The sequence below is a fragment of the Oryctolagus cuniculus genome, chromosome 19 (genome assembly GCF_051225735.1).
Source record: "Oryctolagus cuniculus isolate XC-2025 breed Fujian yellow rabbit chromosome 19, ASM5122573v1, whole genome shotgun sequence".
In the NCBI taxonomy this organism is placed as follows: Eukaryota; Metazoa; Chordata; class Mammalia; order Lagomorpha; family Leporidae; genus Oryctolagus; species Oryctolagus cuniculus.
In genome coordinates, this window is record NC_142885.1 from 60,951,931 (window position 1) to 60,965,180 (window position 13,250).

Genomic DNA, 13,250 nt, shown 5'->3' on the forward strand with positions numbered 1-13,250 from the left:
AACCAGGACCAGAACTCAGAGTACCGGCGCCGCAGGTGGAGGATTAGCCTAGTGAGACGCGGCACCGGCCAGAGGATCAGGTTTGGCATTGGGAGGATTATCCTGTCCCAGTGGAACACCTTCTGCTGTCAATCAAATGCACCCCTCATTCCGCCAAGTGGTGGCTGTGTGACTTATCCGAAGCTCCTGAATTGTTCCCTCCCTGGAATTTATTCTTGACTGCAACGTTGCATTGAAAACAGGTGGCCAACCCCACGGCAGCTTCCAGGGGAAACCAGTCTAGCTTCCTAAAGCTACTTGAAGGTTCGTTTCGGAGCCCAGTGCTTCAACTTTCCTGCGGCTGCTCAGAGCTGCTCTACATTTGCCTACTAAATCCCCTTTCTCTCTTCGTTAGCGTCAGCTTCTGTGAATTCTAGCTGGTTCGTGCCCCCAAGCACTTTACAGATTTTAGGTTACCAGTAGTAACACATTCTCCCCTTTCTCATTTCCTCTTTATTTCTCCTCCTCTCCCTGTCTCTCTTTCTCTCACTTCCAGTTCTGTACCTGGAGTATCCCATCCAACCGGCTTACCCACCTGGCCCTTCATCCTTCAAGACCCAGCTCCCATGCTATTTCTGTCCACGAGTATTTCAGAGACTTTTCACAAATTTCTCCCATTTTCCTCCCAGGGCTGAGTGCATGCCTTGGGCTTAGCGTCTATTACCCAACAGTGCTGTATTTGTCTGCATGCTTGCCTTGTGGCCATCTAGCACTCTTCTGGGGCAAGACCCAAGCCTCTGAGGACTGTCCATGTGGAGGTGAGCACAGAGTCAGGCACCCAGCCCCTGCTCAGCCTTGTGTAGGTAGACAGGTGGATGCACTGACCCCGGGCAAGGACAAAAGGTCTGAAAATCCCCAGACTGTGACTGAGAGCAATTGTGCTGAATTATCTTGGAATAAACCTTTCGTGGGTTTGCACTCATATGTTCAAAGTGCCCTGGGCCAAAATCAAAGAGTTTATTCCTCCTGATGCATAGAGGACAAGTAGCACAAAGTCACTGTGACCTCTGAGAGTCTGCTCTCTTCAAAAATAACACGATTATTTTTCAGATTATGAAAGCAGTACAAACGCATTGTAGAGAAATTATATAATACAAAAAGGCAGAAAGGAGAAAATAAAAAATATTGCCCCTAACCTCAGCACCCAGAATAAACTTCATTCCGAAGTGCCTTCTCCTGGTCTTTCTCCCCTCTCTTTATGGAGTACTCAGTTCATGGAGGTATTTGTTTAAATCCTATTTTTCTTATTTTTCTTGTTGCTTTCTCTCATTAAATCTTAAATAATAATACATAGTAATCCTTTACTCATTCTTCAAGAACACAGCTTTTGGAGTCTACACCATATCCTACCCTCTTATGTCATGGTGACTTCATCAACACCTTTCCTTACTGTAGCTGTGCTGCCTTCCTATTTCGGGTGGGTGGTTCTTTATGACACCAAGTTGGAGCTTGAGTGGGGCTGGTTAGCAGCTCTCCTGCTCCTGCCTGACCAGAGCCAATGGTTAGACACAGGGAGTGAAGACAGGTGAGGATGGGGCGGCCCCTTAGCTACTGTTTCATGACAAGCTTGGTGACTATGGTTCAGGTAGGGGAAATCAAAAGTTCCCTGCCAGCGCCATGGCTCACTAGGCTAATCCTCCGCCTTGTGGCGCCGGCACATTGGGTTCTAGTTCCAGTTGGGGCACCAGATTCTTTACCCGATTGCCCCTCTTCCAGGCCAGCTCTCTGCTGTGGCCCGGGAAGGCAGTGGAGGATGGCCCAAGTGCTTGGGCCCTGCACCCACATGGGAGACCAGGAGAAGCACCTGGCTCCTGGCTTCGGATCGGCGCAGTGCCGGCTGTGGCGGCCATTTGGGGGGGTGAACCAATGGAAGGAAGACCTTTCTCTCTGTCTCTCTCTCTCACTGTCCACTCTGCCTGTTAAAAAAAAAAAAGAGTTTGCTGACACCTCACCCCAGAACTTGGCAAGTGCTCCCACGCAAGCGCAGGTGATGCCAGCAAGCCTCAGGCCTCCTCTCAGGGGTGGACCCCTCACCATATGTTTGGAGAACAGACCAGAAGGCTGCCTCCCCACAGGAAGGCAGGGCCTTTCCAAAAGCAGGGGGAAGAGAGGGCAGCATCCAGTGCCTTCTCCCAGATTTGCCAAGCAAACATCTCTCTCCCCTTTCCTTGGGGTGATACTCTATGGCTGTCTTCTTCCTTACCTACTATGAGGGGTATCCTTGAGCACAAATTCACGAGGGCTTTCTTAAAGTACATTTCTAGAAATGTTACTGCGTCTAGGAAGTTGAATATTCTTTTTTAAGACTTATTTATTTGAAAGGCAGAATTACAGAGGGAGAGGGAATGAGAGAGGGAAAGAGATTTTCCATCTGTTGGTTCATTTCCCAAATGATGAGGGGACTGGGTCTCCATCAGGGTCTCTCACGTGGATAGTAGGGGCCCTAGCAATTGGGCTATATTCTGCTGTTTTTCTAGGTGCATTAGAAGGGAGCTGAATGGGAAGTAGGACACCCAGGACTTGAACAGGTGTCCATAGGGATGCTGGCATCATAGGAGGTAGCCTAACCTACTGCACCACAATGCCAGCCCACAGATCGGATATTCTTAAGACTTTTGACATTCACTTCCAACTTGTTTCCTGAAAATTGGGTTCCCACTTGCCTTGCCACCAGCAGTGTGTGCCAGTAATTGTATTTCCTCAATGGAGTGGTATCCCTTTAAATCTTTTACATTTTTCATATACATATTGTACGTATATGAAAATATTAAAAATTTTATATTTTAATATTTGTAGTTATAATTTTAAAAATTATATATATGAAAAAATTTAAAATATATATAGTTTGGATTTGATTTCTCCCCAACAAACCTCATGTTGAAATTTGATTCCCATTACGAGTGTGTTGAGAGGTGGTAGGGCCTTCAAGAGTTGAGTAGATGATGGGGCCTCCACCCTCATGAATGGATTAATGTCTTTCTTAGGAGACTGGGTAAGGTCTCGAGGGAGTGAATTAGTTACTGTGAGATGGTATAAAGAACATTGCCCCTGGTGTGTGTTCTCTTCCGTGTGCACCTGCTCAGCACTCATGCGTGTGCTTATACCATGTGATGCACTCATCATGAGGCTCTTAGCAGAAGCTGAACACATTCAGGCCATGCCCTTTGACTATAAAACTCTGAGCCAGAATAAATGTCTCTTCTTTGAAGACAATCCAGCCTCATGTACCCTGTTGTAGCAACGCAAAACAGATGAAGATATTTTATTTGATAGGGGAAAATGCAGCTTAGCTTTTCATTTTTGTTTATTGAATAGGAAAGAAATTGATTTTTTTTCATCTATTTGTCATTTAGGCACTCAGAGAGAGAGAGAGAGAGAGAGGCCCAGAGATATCTCTCATTGGCTGGCTCACTCTGCAAATGGCTGTAACAGCCAGTGCTGGGCTAGGATGAAGACAGGAGCTTGGAATGCAATCTGCATCTCCCTCCTGGAACTCGAGCCATTACCTATTGCCTCCCTGGGTACACATCAAGAAGTCAGACTCAGGAATAGAGCCAGGACTCAAACCCAGGTACCCGATATGAGGTGCTGGGCATCCCAAGGGGCACCTCTCCTCTACGTCAAATGCCCACCCCTGAATTCAATGTTTTAACTTGATTGGAATTTATTTTGGTATATGTTCTAAGGTTGAGGCTTGCTTTCTTCTGTTAATAAATAATTAATTCTGCCAGTATCATTTATCTTAATTGCTAATTTGTGCATCTCTTATGTTTCACTTATCTGTGAGCTTGTCTGCCGGGATCTTATTTTATGTAGTATCATTACAATTTTAATTTCTATCAGGACAAGATGCCCCTCTTATTTCTTCTGTTTCTCCCTCTAACTTCTTTGTCAAACTCATCCATTTATATTTTCAAATAAACTTTATTTATTTTTAAAAGATTTTTATTTATTTAAGTGATAGAGTTACAGACAGTGAGAGGGAGAGACAGAGAGAAAGGTCTTCCTTCCATTGGTTCACTCCCCAAATGGCTGCAACAGGAGGCAGGAGCTTCTTCCTGGTCTCCCACACAGGTGCAGGGGCCCAAGGACTTGAGCCATCTTCTTCTGCTTTCCCAGGCCATAGCAGAGAGCTGGATTGGAAGTAGAGAAGCCGGGACCAGAACCGGTGTCCATATGAGATGCTGGCGCTGCAGGTGGAGGATTAACCTACTGCACTAAGGCACTGGCCCCTTTCAAATAAACTTGAGTAATTGTATTACGTTCTATAACCATCCCTTTTAGAATTATGATTGGCGTTGAATTAATGCATTAAGTAATTTTGGGAGAACTGGCATTTTAGCAACAGTAAGCTTACCTATTCAGAAAAATGAATATTTAACTCTTTAAATCTTTACATATATCACTTGGCCAAGTTTGCGTCTGTGTAGGAGTGTGTGTATGAGTGTGTATACCTGTGTATGTCACTGTGTGCATGTGTGAGTGGGCATGAGTGTGTCTGTGTGTATATGAGGGTGTGTACGCATATATACATATGTGTGATGCATGCATGTGTTTCTGTGTATGTGTGTGAATGTGTGATATATGTATGAGTGTTTATATTTGTGCACATGTGATAAATGTGTGATGTGTGTATATATGTGTATGAGTGTATGTGAATGTGTGATACATTATGAGTGTGAGTGTGCATGTGTATGTGTGTATGAGTGTATATGTGTCTGATTATGTATTTGTGCTTTGCTGATTAGCTGTGTATGTTTTACTAATCTATTGTTGCCACTGTGAATAGAATCCTTTTTGTATTTTCTAATTACTTTATTTCAAACATACAGGAAAATGTAGACATTGATTTTGGGACTCATAACCTTCAGAAACTACTGATTTCCAATTTCTTTCTAACTCATTTTTTTTCCTAAGTAGGCAATCAAATTTTAGAGAAGTGGTGAACTCCCTTACTCCTCATAACCTATTGGGTTGACTAGAAATTCACAATTTTTAAAAGATTTTATTTATTTATTTATTTATTTGAAAGAGTTACATAGACAGAAGGAGGGGAGAGGGAGGGAGGGAGAGGAGGAGGGGGAAGGGAGAGGAGAGGAGGAGAGGGAGAGGGAGGAGAAATGGAATCTTTCATTTGCTGGTCACTCCTCAGATGGTTGCATTGGCCAGGGCTGGGTCTGGATGAAGCCAGGAACCAGAAGCTTCGTCCTGGTCTCCCTTATGGGTGCAGGGGCACAAACACTTGGGCCATGTTCTGCTGCTTTGTTAGGCCATTAGCAGGGAGTGGAGCAGAAGTGGAGCAGCTATGCCACAATGCTGGCCCCTAGACTATCCATAATGTTAATAAATAAAGTGGGTTTCCTTATATTGTTATTAATATAAATAGAAAATCTTGTACGTTATTTGCCATTCATGTAAAATGATTTAGAAAGTTTTCCTGGAGCACTTCCACTTTATTCTAGTTGGACTGTTTGAGTTAGCAGTGAGTGTTGATTTTATGCAAGGCCTTATTGTTGCTCATTAAGATGATTTTCATTGCCTCACACAACTGGAAAATTTGGTGATATTTCTGGGTCATAATCTTTCCTCTCAAAACTTTATGTTATAGAGGAAAAGTGAAGTTTGATGTTTTAATCCTTCTAGGTAACCCAGTTTTTAAAGTTGTTTTGTTTTGTTTTCTGGTTGGAGACAGAACTTCAAACATTTATCTTTGAAACTCTCAAACTTTATCGGATTATTTTTAACTGGTGGCACTCTGTGTATCTATTTGAATTACAAATTCAGGTCATCCAAAAATCTGGAAAGTGTTTTGCCATTTTATCTCTTTGATTATCGCCTTTGTCCTATTTTTTAGGATGGTTTTTATAGAAACCCCAGCCAGTGGTGTGGTGAATCTATATTTGGTTCTGCACATCTTTCACCTCATCTCTTACTATTTCATGTCTCTTTCTTTGACTCTGCCTTCTGAGCAAGGTTTGTGTGTTTGTCCTACATACCACTGGTGTAGGTTCTATAGTATTCTGCACTGTTCTCAATTATGATTTAATTCTATGCTTACATTTCATATTTCCTTGATATGTTCCTCATGTCTTAGCAAGGTGCTTTCTTCCCTTCCCTTTTTAAAATTCAGTTCTAGTTGATAACATCACTACAGGGGCAGGTGTTTTGTAGAACTGTGATACTGGCGCTTGGCACAACAGCAACCCACCTTAGAGCACCCGGGTTTGGGTCCTAGCTCCACTCCCGACTGCAGTTTTCTGCTAGTGAGTACCCTGGGAGGCAGCAGTGTTGCATCAAGTAGCTTGGTTCTGTCACCTGCCTTGGAGACCTCGATTGAGTTTCTTCCTCTCTGCTTTTGCTTGCTCCAGCCCCAGAAGTTATGGAAATCTGGGGAGTAGACCAGCAGATGAGAGAGATCTTTCTCTACATTTCAAATGCATGCAAAAATAATGATGTTACTACATACTTTTTCTTGATCATTTATTTTTCATTGATTAAATTTTTGCTTTCAATCAGAATTTCTGTGTTCCTTCCAGATTCTAAAAGTAACACAAATTTCTGCATAAAACTTAGGAAACGTAGAAGGAGTACATAGGAGATAAAAATGACCATTATCTCATTGACCATAAAAATCAGTCACTGTTAATTTAGTATTTTCTTTTAGCAAAAATGTAGTTCTTTTTAAACCATTTTGAACAGAATTGGGATTCTTTGGCACACCCTGTTTTTCTTAACTTTTATTTTGAAATAATTATCTCACTGGCAGTTGCAAAAATAGCATAGAGTTCTCCCAGCTTCCTCAGTGGTGCCTGCTCATATAACTGTAGCACAATATCAAAACCAAGAAATGGACATTGGTAAAATACTGTGTCTGGGCTGGCACCGCGGCTCAATAGGCTAATCCTCCGCCTTGCGGCGCCAGCACACCAGGTTCTAGTCCCGGTCGGGGCACCGGATTCTGTCCCGGTTGCCCCTCTTCCAGGCCAGCTCTCTGCTGTGGCCAGGGAGTGCAGAGGAGGATGGCCCAAGTCCTTGGGCCCTGCACCCCATGGGAGATCAGGATAAGTACCTGGCTCCTGCCATCGGATCAGCGTGGTGCGCCAGCCGCAGTGCGCCAGCTGTGGTGGCCACTGGAGGATGAACCAACGGCAAAGGAAGACCTTTCTCTCTCTCTCTCTCACTGTCCACTCTGCCTGTCAAAAAAAAAAAAAATACTGTGTCTGGACTAAGGATCTCAATCAGACTTCATTATTTGACTGTGTTTAGTAGCATGGGTGTATGCCTGTGTATAGTCCTATGCAAATTTGTTCCATACCATGGAACCACCAACTGCAACAAAAACAGGGAAGTTGCATTGTCACAAAGTGGTTCCTTCATGTTATGCCTTTATGTTCACATCCTCATTCTCTTCTTCCACCTTGGAAAACATGTAGCTGTTTTATCTCCGTAATTCTGTCCTTATAGAACCTCAGTCAGGAAGAAGCTGAAGTTTTTGTTTTTTGAGGTTGCTTGCACTGACTGGTGGATATAGCTAATATTTGAGCATCATGCATTTCAAAATTGCTGAGTACATCTCAGATGTTCCTGTCACAAAAATATTGACTATTTGATATGCTAATTAACCTAATCACATCATTCCACATTGTATTCAAAACTTACAACCTCACTTTATACCCCACTGATATATGTAGCTATAATTCTCAATATGTAATTTTTAAAAGAATACTATGCAATGGAATCATATAATGCATAGCCTTATAAGACTGAGCTGTTTTGCTAGTCCTAATATCCTTGAGGTCCATGCAGGCTGCTGCATCGTCGGTGAGTGGGGGTCAGGGTTTATATAACTGATCACCCATCAGAGGACACTGGAGTTCTTCCCGGCTTCTTGTGATTCTGAATAAAGCTGTGATGATTCTTTGGCAGGCACTGTTTTTGAATCTCACTTTTAAACTACAGCATTCTACTGTAAGCGTTTTCCATGTCATTATTGAGTCTTGGAAAACATGGTTTTTAATGGCTGCATAATATTCTTCCATATGGACGAACCTCGGTTTAGTTAACCATTTCCCCATATGTTCATGTTTCCGGGGATTGTCTTGGCAGCGCACCAGACGCTTTCTATAAGTTTCTTCTCTTGATCATAGCAACTCTTAAAAACGTGTTCACTTTGGGGGCCATGTTCCGTTCCATTGATGACTGGAAGCTTTTTCAGATTGTTGGCTTTTTGTTCCTCTTTCCTTCTCCCATCAGTGAAGACCGCTACGGCTGGGCGGCCGATGGACAGGTTGGGTGGATCTTCCTTGACGTTCCTGAGCGCCAAGGGGGATTTGGTGACACCCATGCTTCTTCTGGTCAGACTTGTGAAGCTTGGTGGCTGAACACTGAGTGTGGGCAGAGGAGGGACCTCTGTTCTGTGATTGCACAGAGAAAACTTCCTCATGGACTCTTTGACTTGGAACCTGGTTCTCCTCTTGCCAATAGCAGTGCATCAAATGCTTCCCAGAATATACTGCTCTCTTTTGGCATTCCCCACCATGTCCGGCCATCATGGTCTCCAGGGGAATGCAATGAGAGAGGCAGGACTGTGGGGCTGAGGTCAGCACGGGAGCCATGGCCTCCTGTAGCGCACCTCCTACATTCTAGAGCCCCGCATGTCTCAGCTATCAAGGGTCACAAAAAATCTATTAGCTGCCCCTTCCTAAGCCTGCTGCCCTGCCTCCAGTGGCCAAGAGAACATTCTTCATGGAAATCTCTTCTGGAGCCTGGCCAGTGCTGTTACCATCCTGCCAGGTGGTGTGATTTGAAGTTATTTGAACAGAAATGAGGTGCTGTAAAAATCAGGTGCCTTAGATCTGCACTTTCATTCTCCACAGTCTGCAACAGCTTTGTGACCTAAAAGAATGGCACAGGGGGCAGTGTCTTATTCTCCCCCAAATGATGATGACTGTCATTTCTGAAATACTTCATTGTTTAAAAGGCACTTTACAGGCATTATCTCAACTCATTCATCCAGTTTTGAGCACCTGTTATATGCTAAGTACCGAGGACACAGAGTGGCTGCCGCATCTGTCACCTTCCTTCTCCAATGGCTTCACATAACAGTTAGAATAAAAATTCATATACACTACTATAGTTTTACTGATGCTGTGACTGTTTTAAAATTTACCTTATATGAGTGAAGTTGAACATCTTTTCATTTGATTATTATTTATAGCCCTGACCTGTTTCATAGAGACATTTAGCCTTTGAGTATAATGTAAATTAAAATATGTTATCTTGGGGCCAGCGCTGTGGTGTAGCAGGCTAGGCCTCTGCCGGAGGTGTCAGCATCCCATGTATGTGCGGGTTCATGTCATGGTTGCTCCTCTTCAGATCCAGCTCTCTGCTATGGCGTGGGAAAGCAGTAGACTATAGGCTAGGGGCTTGGTCCCCTGCATCCATGTGGGAGACCAGGAAGAAGCTCCTGGCTCCTGGCTTCAGATCAGCCCTGTTCTGGCTGACCTGATTTATGGAGTGAATAAGCAGATGGTCTCTCTGTCTCTCGCTCTCTCTGTCTGTGACTCTACTTCTCAAATAAATAAATAAAACCTTTAAAAAAATAAGTTATCTCAAAAACATGGTAAACTATTATGTTGATGAATTTAATTGCATCCTTTGGAGACCGAAGCTGGCCATTCCTGTCTCCCCAGCCTCACTGTCCCTCCCATTCCCTCCCCAGCTTCTCTCTATGTGCAGAGCCCTCTGCTCGTCCTCTAAGCGCTAGGCTCCTTCATACCTCAGGACCTGCCGATGCGTTTGCCTGGAAGACTCTCTGTGTTTATACAACTCACTGCTTCTTGTCATTCAAACCTCAGCATAAATGTCACTTCCCGGAGAGGTTAAAACATGCTGTTTTGAATTACCAAATACTGAGGACAAAAGCATTGTCTCCAACCAGGCCACTGTTGGCTTTTAGTGCCAATCAATCAATTAGTGGGTCAGTACCTAGTGAGTCCCTCACTCTGGGTCACCCACTATGTTAGACGTTGTGGACGAGGTGGTGAATGGCTCACCAAAGCCCTTCTTGGCATCTACATCTTTGGGTGTATGGCAATCTTCAAACAGTCTAGTCCTTGCCAAAAGTTGGGCAGTGGAGGTGAGACAAGATGATGTCAGCTTTGAAAGGAAGCAATCATGTTCTAAAATCCTGTGCCAGGAACTCCCATTTGCTTCTCCGCTTTGATTTCTAATCTGCTCATTTATGAGCTCAGATTCTGGAGAAAAAAGGATTAATTTTCAAAGTGACCCAAAGACTCTCCAAGAACACCATTAACTTACCTATTTAGGAACCTGGCCCGCTTCCCAGCTCCAATTCCGGGAGTGATTCACCCTATTTAAGTGAGGACGCAGAGGCTCAAGCACACTGGCCTCAGTGTTTGCACACAGAATGTTCCGTGGAAGCTCTCTTTGACTTTTGCTTTTCCCCTCCTTGTGAGGAGGTTGATGAGGGCTGGTTGTCATGGTGACACAGGATGCTGGGATCCTTGCTTAATGCTCCAAGGGGAGGTTTTCTTTGTTCTTCATTCTCGGAAGAGAAGGGGGTGAGATGGGTAGAGCCATGAGCAGGCAGATACTCCTATGGCAGAGGCCACTAGTTTTGCTTTCAAAGCCCCAGCCCTGTCATGATGAAGCTATGCAATGCCTGTAGGTTATCTAACCTTTGTTAGTCCCAGGCTCCTAATCAGAACAGCAGGGTAATAGGGGACTGGCATGGTGCCCTGCATGCCATATGGGCACTGGTTTCAGTCCTGGCTACTCTTCTTGCAATCCAGCTTCCTGTAAATGCACCTGGGAAAGCAACGGAGGATGGCCCAAGTGCTTGGGCCCCTGCCACCCGCATGGAAGCACAGATGAAGCTCCTGGCTCCTGGCTTTGGCCTGGCCCAGCCCAGGACATTGTGGTCATCTGGGGAGGAACCAGAGGAGATGGAAGATCTCTCCCCACCTCCTTCTCTTCCCTCCCTCGCTGCCTCTCGCTCTGTAACTTCGCCTATCAAATAAATAAATAAATAAATAAATTTTATTTTTTGAAAAAGTAAGGAACTGTTGGAATAAAACAGCTTTAAGGAAAGAAACAACTAAAATAAAGAGAAGTGGGGATAATGAGTAACCTTGTTGTGGAAAGTCTCTGAAAAGTGAATTTCTTTCTTTAAGTGCTCAGGATAGCTTCCGACATACAGCAAGGTAAACACGGTGTGCTATTTATAGTAGTAGGCTCCTTATCATTACCATCATCAGCACCACCACCACCATCATCATCCTCACCATCCTCAATACATTCCCAGTAGCATCTTTGTAGAGGAGAGACCATGGTAGAGAAGAAAAAATGCAAAGTTCAACCTTGACTGCACCATTTCTTATTTCTATAAGGTGAACCGATTTCATGCACTTCATGTATGCAGATTCAGGAGCATGGTGATACCCTCCCCCCACGCCCACACTCCCACCCTCTCCTCTTGGCTTCCTTATTCTTTCTCTTACTTTTTACAATGGCATACTTTCATTGAAATCATCAGCTTAACCCTGTTTACGGCCCTTGTCTCTACTAGTGAGGACCCGTGTTGTCGTCTTCTTACTATTTGTTGAATTCTTAATTTAGTGGAGGGTTAAGCTGAGGATTATAAAACAAACTGAAAGTACATCACTATTAAAATAAAGCAAGAATAAGAAATGGAGGAGGAGGGACAGTGGGAGTATCAGTGGGAGGAAGGGATAGGAAGTATCACTGTGTTCCTAAATCTACATATGAAATAGTGAAATTGGCTCACCTTCTGTAGATAAAAATTGAAAAAAAAAAGGATTCAACACATAGTAATAAGGAAAAACAAAACAAAACACTTTTCTTCAACAGTAGAGACAAGGGCTGTAAACTATAATTAGATCTCAAAACGTCTCAGCATGCTGCCTACGTCTCTGTATCCGTACCTATAAAATGGAGACGACATCATCTGTTTTTCAGGGCTATTTTGAAGATTCAGTGAATTTAGTTTAATCAATATGTCTGGTATGTATTAAGTGTTTAACACAAGTTAGTTGAACCTGAATTTGAATTGAGACCTAGTAGCAATGTAGACTTTGTTTTCAGGGTGACTTCCACTGCTAAAACCTGAATGGGCCTTAATAATTGAAAACCAGTAAAAGGAACTCCCAACTTTTCCAAATAGTTTACAAAAAAAAAAAAAAAAAAAAAAACCCAGAATATCTTACAACTTCTTTGAAATATAGTTAATACTCCTACCTTCTCCAACTGTCTAATATTCACATCTATCACAATACAGTGCTGGAGGGCCCCTTGGCTGAACTTCTATGTGTCTAGCGTTTTGCTTGGTGTTCAAGAGGATCGAGGAAGACACAGAAGGTCCCAGAGAACTTGGGGAACGCAACAAGTGCACAGTGCATCAGGAAGAACATTGGGCAGGGAATCCGCAGGGCCTGGGCATCCCAGGTGAGAGGTTCAGGTTCAGCTTGCTCCAGCAGCCCTCAGGTTCTGGCCTCTGTGCGTCATCCTAGCCCCCTTCCCGCCACTCTCCTGCAAACACCCAAGGCCTAGACAGTAGCCCAGCCACTCATTCATTGCTCAGTAACCTCCTCTGGCCCAGAGCTTCTTCTCACGTCTCCCTTGGCAAAACATGTGTGGCCTCCTCACTTTTGCAACCTCAGCTGACGCCCAAACTCCCTAGGGCTGCCCTCTGATCCTACCATCCTGTGTATATACTAAATTTCTACCCTGCAAAATTGACATTTTATAGATTAGAGTGGTTGAGTATTGTCCATTTCATTTGTTTTAACCTAATTTTCCCAGCATCCTAGGCACAAATGTGTGCACTGTAGAGACAACACAAGATGATGATGGGAATAGGTAAACTCTGGAGTCAAGTTGCCTCAGCCCAACCCCGTTTCTGTGAGTTACTTGTGCTGCGACCTTGAAAAAGTAACGTGACCGTTCTATGCCTCAGTTTCCCCATTTGTCAAGTGGAGGCAATATAACATCTCATAACATCCATATCTATAAATTAACATATATTTATACACACACATAATTTCAGGCATATAATTATTGATAAATAATGGTGTTACTATGAAATTGTAATCATTGCTTCATTTTACTGGATTTCTCTTATAGACTGTAAGCTCATTGAGAACATGTGCTGAAAATTATTTGGCCTTATT